The sequence below is a fragment of the Bison bison genome, unplaced genomic scaffold (assembly GCF_000754665.1).
Source record: "Bison bison bison isolate TAMUID 2011002044 unplaced genomic scaffold, Bison_UMD1.0 scf7180017864317, whole genome shotgun sequence".
Classification (NCBI taxonomy): domain Eukaryota; kingdom Metazoa; phylum Chordata; class Mammalia; order Artiodactyla; family Bovidae; genus Bison; species Bison bison.
The window spans coordinates 3666004-3685382 of NW_011494889.1; positions in this window are offsets into that span (position 1 = coordinate 3666004).

A 19379-nucleotide genomic window follows, 5' to 3' on the forward strand; every position below is an offset into this window, starting at 1 on the left:
TTTCCACTTTTTCCCCATCTATTTGCCATGAAGTTATGGGACTGTATCTTAAAAAGATACACCAGCCAAGTGTTTGCTTTTGAGAGATTCCTAGTCTGGCTAGGGTAGTAACACTGTACACACAGGGAAAAAAACCAAATGGCCAAAGTGCTGTGTGATGAATGCTGGCTCTGAAAAGGCAAGCTTCACACTCGACGTTCAGGGAGTTTGCTTTTCAGTTGCTTGAGGGTTGTCAACGACTTCTGTTTCCAAGGAGAAGATTTCCTTTACATCAGTGGTTCCCAAACTTGAAAGTCTATGCAGTAGTGACACGAATTCTGTGAAAAAGGTGTTCTATTGGCCAAAAACATTTGGGAGACATGCCGATTTCTTTTTTTTTCCTTTTTTTTTTTGCAATTGACATGCAACTGACATATAATGTTGTATAAGGTCCCCTTACTGCTGAGCCCAGGAACTTCTAACCCTGTTTAGAAGGCCAAAAAAAGAGTTCATACCTCATTCTCTCTATGAACTTTCCCCTCCAAGTTCAGCCCGAATGATCCCTCTTTGCCTGTACCGCCAAAAGCACTTCCGTGTCACCAGTTTAGCACCAACCACTTTCATGTGTTTCCTATCTCTTTGTACAGCTCCATACCTCATACCACTCAACTTATGCAGAATATATAGCAAATGCTCACTAATAAGGAATTACCTTCTTATTAAATACACTTCAATGTCGTGGATAACAGCAGACTCTAGACTCAGGAGCCAGAGTTCAGAAACTCGTGCTGGCTTATTGACTGTGTAACCTTGGGAAAGTTACTTAACCTCTCTGGATTTTTTCCTTTTTTCTCAGTACCTCATGAGGTTGCTGTGAACATTAAAGTGCCCAGCACACAGTCAACATTTAATCAATGTTAGCTATTTCTGTTACTAGTCCTAAGTCACCAAGCAAAGGAGAGAGCCTGGCCAGTGCGTGGAGGGCTAGATTTCAAGGGCAGCTCATAACACTGGCCCCAAACACAGTGATATTGTTTATCTCTGCTAAGATCTTGAAGCGCTTTAAAATCTCAACTTATCAATTTTCCCAGGAGTTCCTTGCCATAAGTTGGAATCCAATATAATCAACCTCGGGAGGGGTTAATGACTTGCTCAAGGTTGCTTGCTCAGGTCAACCACAGGCTAGAAATAGAAATTGGCTCCACGATCACCTCTTTGTCTCACAAGCTTCCTCCCAATGTGGTTTTGGCAAAGATAAAACACATAGGAGTGATGTAGCAACTGGAGTGAAGGTCAAAGAACAGCATCTGTGTTTAGCCCAGCCTTGATGATGCTTTTGTTCCTTCATCCTCCCACCAGCAGGCTGATATATCCAGCAGCCTCCTGTCCTTCTCTAAGCACTCAGAATAGTATTCCCTGACTTCCATTCACCAGGATAAGCCAGTGAGAGGAAGAGAGGGAGTGCTGGAAATCCCACTGGAAGGGCTGACAGGCAGAAAGCAGCTCCCTGACCTCAGACCTTTTTGCATCGATACCTCCTTCTCATCACCTTGGCTGCCTTCTGCCATCACAGCAGTCACACTAGCTCCTTGGAAGGTCCCCGCAATGCCCTCGCTGCTGGCATAAGCAGGAAAAGTTCTCAGCAGCCTGAACATCTCAGTGGCCGAGTTGGCGACAGCCCTATTTATGACTGCAAAAGCAGTTAGGCTCAGGAAAAAGCAAAACAGAAAAGTCAGAAAACCCTGTAACAAAGTCACTGAAGCAACTCATCCTGGATGTGTGTAAATGTGTGTGCATGTTTTCAAACCTCTCTCTGCCCTCCCTCTCTGGATACTCAGAGCTCCTTGCTTCTAACAGCTAATAATTTATGGAGTGCGTGCCTGCTCAGTCGTGTCCGACTCTTTGCGACCCCATGGACTGTAGCCTGCCAGGCGCCTCTGTCCATGGGATTTCCCAGGCAAGAATACTGGAGTGGATTGCCATTTCCTTCTCCAGGGGATCTTCCTGATCCAGGAATCAAACCCCGTCTCTCTTGCATCTCCTGCATTGGCAGGCAGATTCTTTACTACTGCTCCACCTGGGTACCTTATGGAGTACCACACTGCATTCAGAGTCTCCCAGGATCACCTGGATTGTTACCACTCCAGGGAGATTATTGCCTAAGCTGTTGGGATTGAATGGGCACGTAGGTGAGCAGTGAGAGACAGTGGCCTAAGATGGTACTCTGAGCGTCATCAGGGGTTGGGAAGAAGTGGTCTGAGGAGGTCACAGAGGACAATGGAAGAGTCTGGCCTGCCTAACTTACCAGTAGTAGTGATGAGGAAGCAGGTGGGAGGGATGCCAGGAAGGTAGAAAATGATAAACAGTAATTCCTGACCAAGTTATCAGGCAGCCTCTGTTGTGACAACACATGCCTGGAGTGGTTTCCTGATAACCCAAACTTGGGCTCTGGGAAAGCAAGATGTATAAAGAGGTCTAGCCTAAGACTAAGGCCATGAACACCTCGGATTCTGTTCTTTATCACTAGCTTATTATCTGGAGTGCCAGATATTACTTGGGGACTGACTGGTCAGTCACTTCCTTCATAGGAAACTTTGGTTCAGGATTTTTGCTTGCAGGTCTTTGTGTCTGCATTTTATTGCTTGTTACACAGAGAATTTCAAGAAATAACTTCCTCTGGGTCTCTGCCCTCCAACAGCTTACAAAATATGGCAGAATAGATAAGACGTGTACACAGTGCTGCTGTTGTGGGGGAATGTACTAGAATGCTTTTCTGGAGTCATTTTTGCAAAAGTATGTACCCCTAGAACAGTACTCAAAAGTCTCTTTTTAACATTTCTAGTTTATATTCACATCAAACGGTAAAAACTGTTTGTTTGCTTTTATATGCATTTTAAATACCTTCCCATATACCTGGTAGGCTGCCGTCTATGGAGTCGCACAGAGTCGGACACGACTGAGGTGACTTAGGAGCAGCAGCAGCATATACCTTATTCATCTGATTGTGGATACCATCAATAGAAGGTGCACTTTTATTTTTGTATAGCAGAAAGGAAGAAAAAAACTTCTGCTGATTGAAAAATGCACCTTGATTTCAGAGATATCAACGTGTGAAAAAAAGGTGCACCTTATACCTGATACAATATTAGGCTTAAAGAAACCTCATTTTTATCAGCTTCTTGCCGTAAGTCAGAGAAAAGCACCTCACTCTCTGTGCAAATCCAATGCAAGGCCAGCCTGCTTTATGGTTAATCTCACCAAAGAAAAACCAGGAGGAAGGAAGGGGGAAAGATGAATTTAATGTTTCTATGGATAAGATACTAGATGGATAAGCATGTCTATTCACCCCACCTTTGCTTTCTGGGTCTGCCAAATAATTGAACTCAGCATTAATGGAAAGGGATCTGACGAAAGGAAAGGAGGTGACTTCTTGACTTGTTTTGTACAAAAAGACTTGCCTTTACCCAAGGCGGCGTGTGGGCTGTGCTACGGGAATGGTTCCGGCAGTCGAGCCGGATGAAAGCTTTGTGGTGAAGGCATCTGATCAGAGATTGAAGGTAAAAGCATCTCAAGACTGAAAATACAGGAAGACAGGAAGACATGTGGCATGGCTGGGCGCTTGGTGCCACCTCGTTAGTGACAGCAGACAGTGGGCAACAAAGCTGGAGAAAGAGGAAGGCAGCAGGCTTCAAAGCAGCACACAGAGGGTTAAGGATTTTGGCCCTTTTTAGGCTGGCCCTGGGCCACCATAAGGTTTTTGAGCTTGGGAATAATTGGTACAAATAACATTTCAGGGGTGAAAAACAGTATTTCAGGAAAAAAACCCAGAATTTTAGATGACAAATTTGTAGTTCTGTATATGGTTAAACTCATTGGGAAAAGGTAAAAATTGAAAGAACCAATTAAAAATTTAAAAGTTACCTTTTAAAAAATTTATTTTTTATTGAAGTGTAGTAGATTCACAGTGTTGTATTAATTTCTGCTGCACAGCAAAATGACTACATTACACACGTATATACATTTTAAAAAAAATTCTTTTCCACTATGGCTTATCCCAGGACATTGAGAATAGTTCTCTATGCTATACAGTTAGGCCTTGCTGTTTATCCATTCTGTATGTAATAGTTTGTATCTCTTAATCCCAAATTCCCAGGCCGTTTCTCTCCCACCCCACCTGCCCCTTGGCAACCACTGTCTGTTCTCTGTCTGTGAGTCTGTTTCTGAAAATTAACATTTATTAAGTGCACTATTGACAGAAACAGGAAATTAAAGGAAAGAGCTGTTTGGAGACAGCAGTGGTAGAGATAATTGAGTTGGAGGATGAATTTGAGATAATGGAAGAAATAGCCACAAAGTAAATTGGAGACACAGAAATGATGCCGGGGAAAAGAAAGGATTTCGATCACATTTGGGAATCCTTTTCATAGAGGTGCAGGTTGAGTCAGGGTGTTCTGAAGTCATGGGAAAAGGTTAGAATTTAGACACTTCCCAACTTAGAAATGAGGAGCTCCAAAAGAACACAGGAAGTGGGCTGTTTTAATTCTGGGACGCTTTGTCCCCTAGAGTCAAACACATAAACGTTGGTTGGAGTTCCACATGTGTCCACAGATGCCTAAATTACTCATAAGTTGGTTAAAATACACGATACTGGGAGAGGGGAAGAAAAAAGAAAAGATAATACTTAGAAAGGAGGCGCTTTAGGATCTTAATTAAGAAATTGTTTTTTGCACAAATAGACATAGAAAATAAACTTATGGCTACCAAAGGGAAAGGGGGAAAGAGGAATAAAGTAGGGGTATGGAATTAGCAAATACAAACTACTCTATATAAAATAGATAAACAAGGTCCTACTGTATAGCATAAGGAACTATATTCATTATCTTGTAATAACTTATAATGGAAAAGAATCTGAGAAAGAATATATATATACACACATATATATGTATATATCTGAATGACTTTGCTGTATATCAGAAACATAACACTAGAAATTAACTATAATTCAATTAAAAAAATAAATTGTTTTTTAAATTAGAAAATATTTGAAATATTCAGAGTACAAATAATAATATAATACAAATGTCTTACCCACCTCCCAAATATTTAAAAAGTCAATTTTTGATCTATTTGCTCAGATTCTTTTTTAACATTTCTCCTAAAGAAAAACTAGACAGATATAACTGAGATCATCCTCACTCTTTCTCTTCTTCCCTGGAGACAAGCACTCTTCTCCTATTGCTCTGAAGCCCTTCTAATTATTTCTATACTTTTATGACATAGGAAGAGAGCACCAAAAATATTATGTTAGATGTTTTATTTATATACATGATATAATAACATACATGTCTTTTGCAATTTTCATTTCATTCAACACTCATATTATGTTTTGGAAAGTTATCCATAATTACATATAATTATGAGTATATATGTGACTCGTATTTATGAATTGTGTATAATTATATATATAATAATGGAATACATTCATTAAACTTTTGTGTAGTGTGCCATTAACATGAACATGTCATGAATTATTTCTCCTTTTTTTCTCTAGTTTTAACTATTATAAACAATGCTGTAACGGACATCCCAGTGTGTGTTCCCGGTGTGTGTTGTACACTTGCCCAAGACTTTCTGAGGGGTATATATTTAGACGTAGAATCCTAGGTTGTAGAATATTAATATAAACATTTCTAGCAGATATTGCCAAAATGCTTTCTAAGTATATGTATTAAACTACACAGCAACTAATACTCGGTATTCAGTTTAGTTCAGTTCAGTCGCTCAGTTGTGTCTGACTCTTTGCGATCCCATGAACGCAGCACGCCAGGCCTCCCTGTCCATCATCAACTCCTGGAGTTCACCCAAACCCATGTCCATTGAGTCGGTGATGCCATCCAGCCATCTCATCCTCTGTCGTCCCCTTCTCCTCCTGCCCTCAATCTTTCCCAGCATCAGGGTCTTTTCGAATGAGTCAGCCCTTCACATCAGATGGCCAAAGTATTGGAGTTTCAGCTTCAACATCAGTCCTTCCAATGAACATTCAGGACTGATTTCTTTTAGGATGGACTGGTTGGATCTCCTTGCAGTCCAAGGGACTCTCAAGAGTCTTCTCCAACACCACAGTTCAAAAGCGTCAATTCTTCTGCACTCAGCTTTCTTTATAGTCCAACTCTCACATCCATACATGACCACTGGAAAAACCATAGCCTTGACGAGACGGACCTTTGTTGACAAAGTAATACTCGGTATTACCAGACTTAAAAAAATTTTGCTCATCTAATGGGCATAAATTGGTGTCCTGTTTTCTAATTTACATGTTTCTTATCACCAAAGAGTGTAGGCATTGGTTATCCAAGTGTTCCCTTCTGGGAATGGAATTGCTTGTTCTAACTTATGCCCTTTTTTTCTATGAGGTTGATGATTTTTTTTTAAAACTGCTTTGTAGTCCTTTGTATATTTTGGACAGGAATCCTTTTTCAGATGCATGTGTTCTAAATATCTTCCCCAGTCTATATCATGTCTTTTAACACTGTTCACAGTATCTTTAATTTTTTAATTATGAAAATGTCCAATCACCCATAAAAATGAAAAGAACATACTCAACCATTAAAAGGGTTTTGTGTTCTTCATCGTAAGTCTTTTTTTCTTTCTTATATTTCTACTAACATTTTTTACACTCTTTATGTTGCATTGGGATATAGTGAACTAGGAAACAACGTTGTGATAGCTTCAGGTGCATAGCAAAGAGACTCAGCCATATATATATATATATGTATCCATTCTACCCCAAACTCCTCTCCCATCCAGGCTGCCACATAACTTTGAGCAGAGATCCATGTGCTATACAGTAGGTCCTTGTTGGGTATCCATTTTACATATGTTTCTGCTAACGTATTTTATAGCAAATCCCAGATGGTACATCATTTCACTACTACATACTTCAGTAAGCATCTATACAACTATGGGTATTTTCCTTGTTTAAAAAATTGTATTTATTTTTATTTCTTGGGCCATGTGGTCTGTAGGATCTTAGTTCCCCAACCAGAGATTAAACCTGGACCACCTGCATTGGAAACTTGGAGTTTTAACCACCAGACAAGGGCAGTCTTATGGACACTTTCTTATGTTATCATGCCATGATATGATACCTATCAAAATTAACAATTATTCTTTCATATCACCTAATATATGCTGATTTTGGATACATGGAAGTTTTTAATTGGGCCTCAATTTTTCTACTGCAAGACACAGATGTACCATTGCCTGGCCTGGGGTTATGATAGCTGTCCTTCCTGTGTGAGAATGACCCATGAGGGGTTCCATGCTGACCGATGGCATGTCCTTCAGGAGCAAGCAGGCCTTTGCACACCTGGAGGAGACGTGAGCACTGTCAGTCTGTATGCTGGCAGCTCCTCACAAGGCTGTGGTGACTTGAGCCAGTATCTCTGACACCTCTGTTAGAAAACAGCCATGGACCTCAGAGAAGGTGGGCTGCCTGCTGCTAGCATTTCCCGATGCTCCTCTGTGAGGCTGCTGTGATTTCACACATAAATTCTTCACATCCCCGAGGGGAGAGGGGAGCCAGAGAAAGCTGCCCAGAGTCAGGACGGTTTGGGGGATGAGCTGGGTTAACTCCTCCGCCGTGTTCTCGGAATAAAGAAAACAGACGTTCACTGGGGAAAGAAAGGGCATGAATACGACTACCAGAACAGTACGTTCTGTGAATCCCTTTACTCAGAGAAAAAAGAGTCTATGGATTTCTCTCTATACTGCTCAACACAGCAAAGGACCCCAAGTCGCTGGAATTAATGGGAAGACTGGAACAGCTCTGGATAAGACACCCAGTGAGGTAATGTCTGGTTTTTGTTAAATATCCCAAATAGATTACTCACTCTTGCTAGATAAAAGGTAAAGACATTGTCATGTATAAACACAAACCCTGCTGAAAACAGGACCCCTGTGGTTTCCTGGGCTGGGGAGCCTCCAGGCTGCCCCAAGGCCAGTGATGGTGGCATCACAGGTAAACCTGTACTCACAGGAAAACCAGTCAGCTCTGTGATCTTTGCACAGAAACTCTTATTCTCTAAGACCCTAGACCACCAGCAAGAGCTGGGATGTCCCTATCAGACGAAGCCAGAAAGAGGGGCCATGTGGAAAGGTCCTTTCTCCCTGTCTTCAGTAGAAGAGAACTACTCAGGCCCAAAAGGCTCCACTCAGCTCCTCTGAGCCCCTGGGAGCAATTCCTAGAGGATTCTGTGCCTGGAACAATTCCTTCCAATTAAGGTACTTTACGGGCTTCCCTGGTGGCTCAGTCGCTAAAGAATTCACTTGCAATGCAGGAGACTGCAGTGCAGGAGACAAGGGTTCAATCCTTGGATTGGAAAGGTTCCCTGGAGAAGGAAATGGCAACCCACTCCAGTATTCTTGCCTGGGAAATCCCATGGAATACAGAGGAGCCTGGCGGGCTACAATCTATGGGGTCGCAAGAGTCAGACAAGACTTAGCAAATAAACCACCACCAAGACACTTTAAAGTTTACAAAGAATTTCCACGTGCAGGGTTTCAATATATCGTCACAAGAACCTTTCAAGAGAAGCAGATTACACTGCGGCCTTGTAGGTTAACTGATAGATTAAGTGACCTGGCAGGACCTCCAACCCAGAATGCGGACACTAAGCTCAGGGTTCCTTTTCTGCATCCACGCAGAGGGCTGGATGACTGCTCCTAGGTAGTCTTTCTTGACCTTGCAGCATGGGGGTTGTCAGAGGCGTGGGAGAGTCTGAGAAGAGAGCCGGGCATCGCTTTCTGGTTCCTGGGGTCCAGCCTAGGCATTTCTTCATGTCACCACACCACCCCCATCACCCTGCCAGGGTACCATCTCTCTCCTCCCCCATGCCACAGGCTGCCATGCGGAGAAGAGACAGCTCAGGGAGCTAAGAGTTGCCCAATGCCGGTCTCTGAGGCAGAGCTTCTGTTCTGGAAAAGAGACTAATGGATTGCCAGGGAAATAGACCGATTTCCCCAAGGATTCTTGCTTCAGCCAAGTCATCCCACACACTCTGTGGCAGGGGACTTGAGATTTCATTTCACAACTTCCTGGCAGATATCAGGGCAGCGGATGGTAATCCTGTTAGAGTTGGCCAGTCTCCCAATCAGGCCAGAATGCTCGATCTGCTGCAGACTTCCTCCTCCCCCACACGGCTGCCAGGCCAGCCGGGGCCGCAGTCTTGGTGGCAAGTTCTGAAACCTCGCCAAGAAGTCTCTCCAGGACACATGAAGGCAGCTCACGATAATGAGAGAGGCTCACTATAATATTGTTATAACAGCGAGGCTCCCATACTCCCCGCACTACCAACCCCCAATCCGGCCTCTCCCCTCAGTGAAGGGTTGTGAATGCTCCCCACCCACCTTCATTTACAAGCTTGTGTCCTATGCATCCTGCCTCACAAGAAGCCCTGAGGCACAGACAAGCTCCTTGAAGCTAGAAGTTTCTCCAGCATCTGGAGGGACCAGTCTGCACAGGGGAAGGCGTGTGCTCAAACCTATTGTATCATATCATCCAGGAAACTCTGCCTCTGAGCAGTTCAGCTTTTCTCACCATGCTTCTTATTGCTCTCAGATACTCCTTCTGGGGAAATCACCAGCCTCCCATGGGGTCACAAGGCTTTAATAACCAGGAACTAAACAGCATGGAAATGAGATGAATCACATGGAGGTAAAACAGGAGCAGAGCAATATCTGCTATTATTAAAGTCAGATGGAAGTGCTGCCTTCTCCATCATCTTCCAGTTACCCAGGCTATTGGTCGGTAAGAAGTGGGGAGGGCTGGTAGAGAGAAGACCTTCTGGTACATAGTAGATTCAAATGCTGGTTTTTCTAAGGTTGGAAGGGAAGATATTATTATCCCCACTCTGCAAAGGAACAAACCAAGGCCATAATATTCAAGATTATATGTATGTGTGTATATATATATACACGTACATATATCTGTATATATGCTGCTGCTGCTGCTGCTAAGTCACTTCAGTTGTGTCCGACTCTGTGTGACCCCATAGATGGCAGCCCACCAGGCTCCCCCGTCCCTGGGATTCTCCAGGCAAGAACACTGGAGTGGGTTGCCATTTCCTTCTCCAATGCGTGAAAGTGAAAAGTCAAAGGGAAGTCATTCAGTTGTGTCCGACTCTAGCAACCCCATGGACTGCAGCCTACCAGGCTCCTCCATCCATGGGATTTTCTAGGCAAAAGTATTGGAGTGGGGTGCCATTGCCTTCTCCAATGTGTATATATATACACATACATATATATTGTACACTAACAATGAAATATGAGGAAGAGAAAGTGAAAAAAAAACAACAATCTCATTTTAAAAAGCATTAAAAAATTCCTTGCTTGGGAATAAACCTAACCATGGAGTGAAAGACCTATATGCTGACAACTATAAAACATCCATAAAGGAAATCAAAGATGATTCAAAAAAAATGGAAAGATTTCCCACGCTCTGGGATTGGGTGAATTAATATTCTTAAAAATGGCTATACTACCCAAAGCAATCTCCAGATTTAATGTGATCTCTATCAAATTACCCATTACATTTTTCACAGAAGTAGAATAAACAATCCTAAAATTTATAAGGAACCACAGAAGATCCAAAATTGTCAAAGGAGTCCTGGCGAAAAAGAAGAAAGCTGGAGGCAAAACCCTTTCAGACTTCAAACAATACTACAAAGCAACAGTAATCAAAACAGCAGCACTGGCACGAAGACAGACATAGAGATCAACGGAGTAGAATAAAGAGCCCAGAAATGAATCCTCACACCCATGGCCAATTCATCTTTGACAGAGGAGGCAAGAACATACAATAGAGAAAAGACAGTCTCTTCAGCAAGTGCTGCTGGGAAAGCTGGACAGCTGCATGTAAACTAATGAAGTCAGAACATGCCTCACAACATACACGGAAATCAACTCAGAATGGCTTAAAGACCTCAATACGACATGATGCCATAAAATTCCTAGAACAGAACATAGGCAAAACATTCTCTGACATACACTGTAGCGGTGTTTTCTTAGGTCAGTCTCCCAAGGCAATAGAAATAAAAGCAGTAAGAAACAAATGGGACCTAATCAAACTTATAAGATTCTGCACAGCAAAAGAAAGCATAAACAAAAACAAAAGACCACCTAAAACTAGGAGAAAACATTTGCAAATGATGCAACTGACAACTGGGCTTAATTTCCAGAATAGAAAAATAGATCATATAACTCAATAGCAAAAGAGCAAAAAGCCCAACCAAAAAATGACCAGAGAAATAGACATTTCTCCAAAGAAGACATACAGATGGCCAATAGGCACATGAAAATATGCTCAACATTGCTAATTATTAGAGAAATGTAAATCAAAACTACAATGAAGTATCACTTCACACTGGTCAGAACGGCCATTATCAAAAAGTCTACAAACAATAAATGCTGGACAGGATGTAGAGAAAGGGAACTTTCTTACACTGTGTGGAATGTAAGCTGGTGCAGTCACTATGGAAAACAGTATAGAGTTAGTTTCCTTAAAAAACTATAAACAGAGTTACCATATGATCCTTCAACCCCACTCCTGGTCATATATCCAGAAAAGATGAAAGCTCTAATTAAAAAAGACACGTGCATCCCACTATTCATAGTAGCACATATCCAGTAGCCAAGACATGGAAGCAACTTAACAGTACATTGACAGATGAATGGATAAAGAAGGCGTGGCATATATATACACAATGGAATATTAGCCACAAAAAGAATGAACAATGCCACTTGCAACAACATGGATGGACCTAGAGATTATAATACTAAGTGAAGTAAGTCAGACAGAGGAAGACAAAAATCATATGATATTACTTATACGTGGAATCTAAAAAAAAAATAGTCAAATGAACTTACTTACAAAACGAAAATAAACTCACTGACATAGAAAATGAATTTATGGCTATCAAAGGGGAAGAGAGAGGGATAAGTTGGGAGTATGGGATTAACAGATCGACATGACCATATATAAAATTGATAAACAATGAGGATTTACTGTACAGTATAGGGAACTATATTCAATATCTCATAAGAAACTATAATGGAAAAGAATCAAAGAAAAATATATATACAAATATATGTATAACTGAATCGCTTTGCTGTATACCTAAAACTAACACAATATTGTAAGTCAACTATAATTCTATTTTAAAAATATTTAAAAGGTGCTCAACATCGCTCATTATTAGAGAAATGCAAATCTAAACTACAATGAGATATCACCTCACACCGATCAGATTGGCCATCATCAAAAAGTCTACAAACAATAAATGCTGGAGAGGGTGTGGAGAAAAGGGAACCCTCTTGCACTGTTTGTGGGAATGTAAATTGATACAGCCACTATGGAAGATGGTACGGAGAGTCCTTAAAAACTAGGAATAAAACCACCATGTGACCCAGCAATCCCACTCCTAGGCATATACCCTGAGGAAGCCAAAACTGAAAAAGACACATGTACCCCAATGTTCACTGCAGCACTATTTACAATAGCTAGAACATGGACCCAACCTAGATGTCCATCAACAGGTGAGTGGATAAAGAAGTTGTAGTACATACACACAGTGGAATATTACTCAGCCATAAAGAGGAATGCATTTGAGTCAGTTCTAATGAGGTGGATGAACCTAGAGCCTATTATACAGACTGAAGTAAGTCAGAAAGAGAATGGTAAGTATCATATACTAATGCATATATACGGAATCTAGAAAGATGGTACCAAAGAATTTATTTGCGGGGCAGCAATGGAGAAACAGACATAGAGAACACATTTATGGACATGGGGATGAGAGAGTCATTTCCTAGGCAGGTTGATAGGGAGTCTAGGGGTCCCCAAGGAGAGAGGGGTCTGGAATTCTCAAGGAGGAAGAAAGGACAAACTTTTTTTCTTTCTCCACATTCCTTAGGATTATATAACAATAATGTATCCTGCCTGAGGACAGTCTCTGGATTAAGGACAGACTTTGGATTAAACCTTCTGGCTAATTCTGTTATCTTAAAATGTAAATTATGGGAGTAGGTCTGATGAGGTCTTTACAACCTCCAGACATTCTTTGGATTCACTGGAGAGTATATAACTTCATTGTTAACACTAGCAAGCGGGTACTCTTTCTACCCCCTTCTGATGCCTATGTCAGAAGCTTTCTCTATCTCCTTTATACTTTAATAAAACTTTATTACACAAAAGCTCCGAGCGATCAAGCCTCGTCTCTGGCCCCGGATTGAATTCTTCTCCTCCGGGGGCCAAGAATCCCGGTGTATTCGTGTGATTCAACAACAACCTTTCAGGGAGAGGGGAGGAGAGGGTGAGATGTATTGAGAGAGTAACATGGAAATTTACATTATCATATGTAAAATAGATAGCCAATGGGAATTTGCTGTGTGGCTCAGGAAACTCAAACAAGGTCTCTGTATCAACCTAGAGGGGTAAGATGGGGAGGGAGATGGGAGGGAGATTCAAGAGGGAGGGGATATACGTATACCTATGGCTGATTCATGCTGAGGTTTGACAGAAAATAGCAAAATTCTGTAAAGCAATTAACCTTCAATTAAAGAATAAACAAATTTGAAAACAAAAGGAAAAAAAAATATTTATATGGTAGTGGTCCCTAGACTCAAAAGAGCTTTCCTGGCCTCACATGTTCATATTCCAGAATCCTGGGATACAAATCTGACCCCTTCCTTTTTCTTAAATCCTTCATCCAATTAACCCTCTTGATGCTCCAGCTTTAAACTATCTCAGATATGTACCACGGCACAGTTATAAGAACTTTAAATCTAGTAAATCTAGTAACAAATTTATCCTCATAAAACACTACAGGGGGTATCATTATTATTCTCATTCTACTGCTGAGAAAACTGGTGCACATGTGGGTGAAGTAATGTGTCCAAAGTCACATCCTTGCAAAATGGCAGAGCAGGAATCCTGAACCTTAGCTCTTGACCACTACGTTACGTCAGCTCTCACTCACTGTTCTCAGTGCCTGCCTATCTCAGACATTACTCTTTAAGTCCCTTGAAGGCAAGCATCGTCTTTTTATTCTTATCCCTGAGCCCTAAGCACAACGTCTGGTGCACAGTACGTGATCAACAACTGTCTACTGAAGGAGTACATCAAGGCTGTATATTATCACCCTGCTTATTTAACTTCTATGCAGAGTACATCATGAGAAACGCTGGGCTGGAAGAAACACAGCTGGAATCAAGATTGCCGGGAGAAATATCAATAACCTCAGATATGCAGATGACACCACCCTTATGGCAGAAAGTGAAGAGGAACTCAAAAGCCTCTTGATGAAAGTGAAAGTGGAGAGTGAAAAAGTTGGCTTAAAGCTCAACATTCAGAAAACGAAGATCATGGCATCCGGTCCCATCACTTCATGGGAAATAGATGGGGAAGCTGGAAACAGTGTCAGACTTTATTTTTTTGGGCTCCAAAATGACTGCAGATGGTGACTGCAGCCATGAAATTAAAAGACGCTTACTCTTTGGAAGGAAAGTTATGACCACCCCAGATAGCATATTGAAAAGCAGAGACATTACTTTGCCAACAAAGGTTTGTCTAGTCAAGGCTATGGTTTTTCCTGTGGTCATGTATGGATGTGAGAGTTGGACGGTGAAGAAGGCTGAGCGCCGAAGAATTGATGCTTTTGAACTGTGGTGTTGGAGAAGACTCTTGAGAGTCCCTTGGACTGCAAGGAGATCCAACCAATCCACTCTGAAGGAGATCAGCCCTGGGATTTCTTTGGAAGGAATGATGCTAAAGCTGAAACTCCAGTACTTTGGCCACCTGATGCGAAGAATTGACTCATTGGAAAAGACTCTGATGCTGGGAGGGATTGGGGGCAGGAGGAGAAAGGGACGACAGAGGATGAGATGGCTGGATGGCATCACTGACTTGATGGACATGAGTCTGGGTGAACTCCGGGAGTTGGTGATGGACAGGGAGGCCTGGCATGCTGCGATTCATGGGGCCGCAGAGTCGGACACGACTGAGCGACTGAACTGAACTGGGAAGGAGAGAAGCTACAGAAAGGCCATCCTGTTTAAACTTAAAATCTCGGAGCTCAAATTGGTCATGAATTCTTTCCTCTGCTTTTATCCAAAATATTAAATGGCCACAAAACGGGTCATGATCCCACCAGAGTCCACCTCTGATGAACTTTGAGGGAGCAGCCCTCCCAAAGGCAGCACCGGCACTCAAAGACCCTATGCGGAGCTCCCAGGCACCCTGCCTGAGATCTGACGTCAGTCTCCCAGGACTGCACTTCTGGGCTTAGAATCAATAGGCTCCCCACAGAAACTGGAAATCTGACTCGCAGCTTCTATGCTGATGTGCTGAGGTGGAATCAAACGGGGAGGGCTTCCCAGAACGTCCGAGTGAATCAGCTGCTCCGTTTGGGATGAATCCAGAACATGTGCCCACAAAGGGCAGCACATTGCAAATTGAGATCTAAAATGAACCATCTGGTCTGGAGAAACGGCCAGCTGGAGGGATGGGGGCCTGGAAACCTCCCAGAGAGCAAACTTATCTGGGGGAAATGATGAGTCAGCTCTGCCCAGAAACAAAAGCCTTCGATAAAGCCCTTTGCAAGAGGTCCCACGACATCTCTTCTTGGAGGCGCCAGAATTCGGTAACTCCATCTAAAGGTTACCTTTGGATTCAAGGTTCTAAGATGTCTGGTCCTGGGGTCCATATGGACCCGGGTACCATAGCATAGGATGCAGAGAATCACTTCACAGCCAGACGAATGTGTCAGGCAAGAGGTGACCAGAAGTCCTGGACTGGTCGGGGACCAGCCTTTTCCCCTAAAATTGAGACAGCTTAGCCTTGATCCTGGAGGACAGCTTTCTGCTGTGTCTTCTTCTCCCAGCCATAGTCACTGTTGCCTGTAAAAAAGTAAAAAGCAAGCCAATTACCAGGTCTAATTATCTCCCTTCATTCTCCTCTTGGCAACAGCTGCTAAGGCTCTTGCCAAAACTCTGCTTCACCAACACCCTGATCCAAAAAGCCCCAAGTTAGCAAGAGAAGGCTCTGCCAGCGCAGAGCAGCTGTAAGGCTTCCCAACACTAAGACAGGGCGCAGGAGTTCAAAGCAGCTCTCTCCCAGGAGCCCCCTCGGCCTCCGCATCTGGACAGAAAAGAGGTGGTGGCGCCGGCCACCTGGAACCACACCAGGACGTGACACAGGGCCACCAACAGCCATTTGCCCTGTCTGCCCGCACCCCCACCCTAGAAAGCAAGGAGGCTTTTTAAAGGCCTGTTTGTGCTTGCAGTGGGAGCTGCCTGGCCATGGTGAGCTTCATGGCCACTTCTGTCCAGGCTTGCTTAGAGCTGAGCCTGGGCCTCCCAGCTGAGCTCAACTGGGAGGTAGGCCAGGGGCTCTCAAGGGGATGGTGGGAAGCTCTCCAGGCACCATGCCAGAGCCTGTGTGCACATCTTTGCACTCCCCAAGTAGCTGTCCTGCCTCTGCCCAGGGGTGAGCCCGAGACCTTCTAGTCTCCTCCTGCCTGGAGCAAGCGGTCACTCACTCCTGGAAGATGCCTGGAGACGTGGGGTTCTCTCTGACTCATGCAATAGCGAGCCAGTCTCCAAAACCCCAGTCAGCAGGGAGAGGCTAAACCAGGTGGCAGTCTACTCAGCCTCCAACCCCACAGCCCCAGGGGAAGAAGGACCAGGTGCAGTTCACGGGGCAGTTATGAAACCTGAGAAGAAGCTGGAATGGCGTTGGGCTGGGGCTTTGAGAACAGGCAGGTATTGTGTGGTCAGGTGCAGAGCGGGTATAGAATACCCATCAGTTCACATACAAACACTATCCCAGCTTTGTGCAGAGGGAGGAAAGGCCTTCCAGGAGCCTGAGTGGTTTCAAACCAGAATGGAAAAAGGAAGGCTGTGTCCATGAGGGGGTTGGTGAGCCACACCCAGAAGAAAGGAGGCCCAGAAGCCAATATGGACATGTTTCCCAGCCCTCACCCCAATGCCTAAAACAATTTTAAAGATCCCAGCATATATGCCTGAGACATCTCCGGGGATACGGAAGTTCCATCGGTCAGTGATCAAAGAATCTTTTCCTAACAGCCTTGGGCAGGGGTTAGTTTCTCCACATGTCATCATACTGGTCATCAGCAAATACTTACTGTCTGCATGGTCAAAGATCAGTGCCTGCCCTCCCAGTCCCTGCCTCCTGAAGACAGACCATGAAGGGCAACAAAGCTTCGCAGGAGCTTGAGCAACCAGACAAAGATGGCTTGCAACGGGTCAGACACAAGAGACATGGAACACCTCATCTTTGTGTGGAAGCCAAAGCTTTGCATGTTTTACCATTTTCCTCTTTCACAGTGGCTGGAAGGCTGTGAAAGGTGAGAAGGGAATAAGAGCAGGAGAGAAATTGACTGAGAGCACAATGGCGCATGGAGAGAGTGATAATAAAGTGAGAGGTGGGGGTAGGGAGCCGTGGGGCAGCAGCTCCCAGGTCTAAGTGGGGAAGAAGCCTGGCAGACACCTATTCAGAGAAGATTTCCCCCGGGGCTGGGCTTATCTTCTCCATCTGTCCTCCCACAGTCACCCAGTGTGCTGGACTTGGGAGGGTTCCCTTTCTCCCTTGACTTACTGAGGAAGACTGGAGTTACCAACGCCCTGGTTCCTGCAGCCTCAGGCAACCACTAAAGCTCCCAGGCCAGTCCCTCACCCTGGCTTCTCAAAAGATAAAATCCAGAGACAGGGTGTGGGAGCACCTTCCTCACATGTTTCCTGATGTCAATGGCCATTCCAATGCTCTCTTTCCCAATGGGTCATCTCTGTCACTAATACCACCATATTTTAAGCACCCCAGCCTCCCCTTGGAGAAGGGCTCTATCTGCTCCCTGTTTGTGCCTTCACTTACACCTTCTCTGTATTCTAAAGCCTGCCTATTCCATGTCATAATTTGACCTTTATTTTTTAAAATAATTTTGTTTATTTATTTTTGGCTGTGCTGGGTCTTCATTGCTGCATGGGCTTTTCTCTAGTTTCAGCGAGCAGGGGCCACTCTTGGTTGCGGTGCTTGGGCTTCTCATTGCGGTGACTTTTCTTGCGGCAGAGCATGGACTCTAGGGAGTACAGGCTTCAGTAGTTGCGGTACATGGGCTCAGAAGTTGTGGCTCCTGGACTCTAGAGCACAGGCTCAGTAGTTGTGGCAAATGGGCTTGGTTGCCCCACGGCATGTGGGATCTTCCCAGATCAGGGATCAAAGCCATGTCTCCTGCACTGGCAGGTAGATTCTCTTACCACTGAGCCACCAGGGAAGTTCCCTGACCTTTATTTTTTTACATCCAGCTCCTTTGTGCAGCTTTTCCTGATTGCATCCCCATTAACCTGTCCCTTCTCTGTTCAGAATTTTGTGACTTCAATGTAAACTCTCCTTACTCATACGAGTTGTGCACACATCCATAGCCTGCTTAATGCTGTGTCCACTCCCCACCCCCTCAAAACTCCAGGGAGTATCAGGTAGACACTTAGGACATATTGACTGACTTGTTGGACTGACTGGCTGAGGACATGACAGCTGTGATCAATCAAGAGTCCACAGTCACCGTTTCTCAGGCCACCCGGAGAGTTTCCACAGCAGAGCCTGCTGCGGAGTGGAGATGTCATCCGATTTCTTAATTAATGCAAACACTGTTCATCCGAATGCTCTAGGGCACAGTTTTTTTCTTTTTTTAATTGAAAAAAAAATGAGAACATTTAAAAAATGATAAAAATAACATTTACCAGCTTAGGAATAAATGAAGCTCTACTTCTAGACCTTTTGTTCCGGCAGCAATCCCGCCTTCCCCAACCCCAGCCCCAGTCACCCTCCACAGGTTGGCTGTCCCCTTTTCCCACCTTTCCCACCGTCCTTCTTTGGGTGATGAACAGAATTCCTGCTAGTGACTACTAATTGGGTTAATGGAGTGACTGTGTAATTGTTCTCTCTTCGCAGCCCAACCCACCACCCTGGCTGCTTTCCGACTACCTGCCTCTCATCTGTTCCAGGATCACTAATTTGCAACAACAACTTCCATTGTTGTCCACATCTGGGACTCTGGGGTTTTAAGTGAATCTCCCTAAGGCAGAGAACAGAAGATGCTGCTATTTCGGTTTGTCTCATCTACAATAGGACCATTCTCTGGGGTTTCTGGGCAGTGCGGGGCTGCCCGGGTGAAGGGGAAATCTGAGCAGTGATGGGACCCAGGCCAGAGCACAGCGTGCTGAGGGAGGAGAGCAGACAGGGGTAAAATTCTGACCTTTTCTTCCCGGCTACTTGGGTTTGCATTTCATTTTAATCAGTTTCAGATGAAACTGACAAGCCAGGAGCC